Below are 1,662 nucleotides of genomic sequence, written 5' to 3'. Positions count from 1 at the left end.
TTCATGTTGTTTCTATTTATTCATTTTTGGTGTCTTTCAAGTGAGAGACTACTAAAATAAATGGTCATCCTTGGCTGTCTGCCCACGTTAAAGAGGAGATCTCTAAAAGCTACTGGGAAGCGCTTTAACTTGTCAAATTTGGACTCCATTTTGAGGAATAACTGACTGGGCTGTGTCATTGAAGGAAGCGTTGACAGCCGTTTCTTCAGACCTTCACTTGTTGACCATTCAAATTATCCACACATGAATCTTCCCATCTCTTAAGGAAGGTAGAAGCCAGGCTCCCAATCTTCTGAGAGTTGAGTGGAATAAGAGTCTTGAGGGAGGATGCAACGGTCAGCACACTAACTTAACGAAATCCTTTGGTTACAGTAAAGCATCCCTGTGTCAAAAGGGCCTGATATTCCCAGTCCAGTGACTAAATCCCAGCCACGCGGGTGTGGAGGGGATCCGGTGGGGGTACTTAACGCCATGTCCTGTGTTCAGCAATCTTTCCCCACACTCCCTCCACCCCTTGCCAGAGGTGCCCGCTGCTGACCCCTCAGCCTCTTGGAGGACCTGTGCTGAACACTGAATAACTGCTTAGCTTCTCCATTGCTGCCTAAGGGTTCATTCAACTTTCTCAGTCAGCACCCGCCCTTTGATTTCCTTCCTTCAAAAAATTGTTATCGTCTATTCTCAACTTCTCTGGACTTTGTGTATTTATGCCTCAGTAAATATTTTAGGGTCATTTTCATGGGGTTTTGACTAAGAATGGAGATAAAGGTGCTTGGTCCTTAGTGTTTAATCCAGGAACCCTTAATATAACTTTTTATTCTCCAATTTTCTAATCTATCAGCACATCATTTATGAATAATCCTTAGGTGCTCCTGGTTTTGAGTGTTGCTTTGACAAATACTTAAGCTAATTCGGTTTCTGGAATTCATGTCCTAACCAACTGACCTAGTTTTACACCAGTAACCTAATGTGTCATCTTTGCTGTTTCAGAATGTATTATTATCTCCTACAGTTGCTCAGCATGAGCTAGTTTTGTTGCCTTACTGCTTCACCCGTTCAGGTAACCTATGTGGAAAGAAGTCTGGGAAGACTCAGGAGGCAATCAACTTGCCAATAATACCACATGTAAATTTTCTTGTTTGTTTTTAAAGCTCATGATGTCCTTAAGACCAGTTCAAATTCTGGGAATCATCCTGGACTAGCACATGTCAGCCAAGTTTGTCTCTTCCAGGCCTAAAGATTAGAAATCTCCTGGGCTGATGGTTTCCCATGGAACATGACCCATCCAATTAGCCTCATCTCTTCCAACCAGAAAAACACCCAGAGACACGTGTAACCACCTATAAACACCCCCCCCCCCCCAGGCCATCCGCACCCCACTTAGATTTCTGCGCCTTGAAGTTCAGTGACGTTGGTTGTGTGAGAATATCAAGGTGTTTTGTCAGACAGGCAATTTAGCAGTCTCACACCATCTTTTTGCCACATCGGAGATTTAAAAAAAGAGGATTACCTTTGTAAATTACCAGGAAAGTAAGGCCAAGGCAGTGCCATGCCTCTTCTTCTCATCTGGGATTCTCTTTAACACGTATTCTTAGGTAAAAATCCCCCTCCCAGGACCTTCCTTCCAAGTGAGATGGATGACAAACATGACCTTTTTATGTGCTT

The sequence above is a fragment of the Tamandua tetradactyla genome, chromosome 3, assembly GCF_023851605.1.
Source record: "Tamandua tetradactyla isolate mTamTet1 chromosome 3, mTamTet1.pri, whole genome shotgun sequence".
Lineage (NCBI taxonomy): Eukaryota > Metazoa > Chordata > Mammalia > Pilosa > Myrmecophagidae > Tamandua > Tamandua tetradactyla.
The sequence above is the reverse complement of the archived record's forward strand: the minus strand, read 5'-3'. Positions refer to the sequence as shown.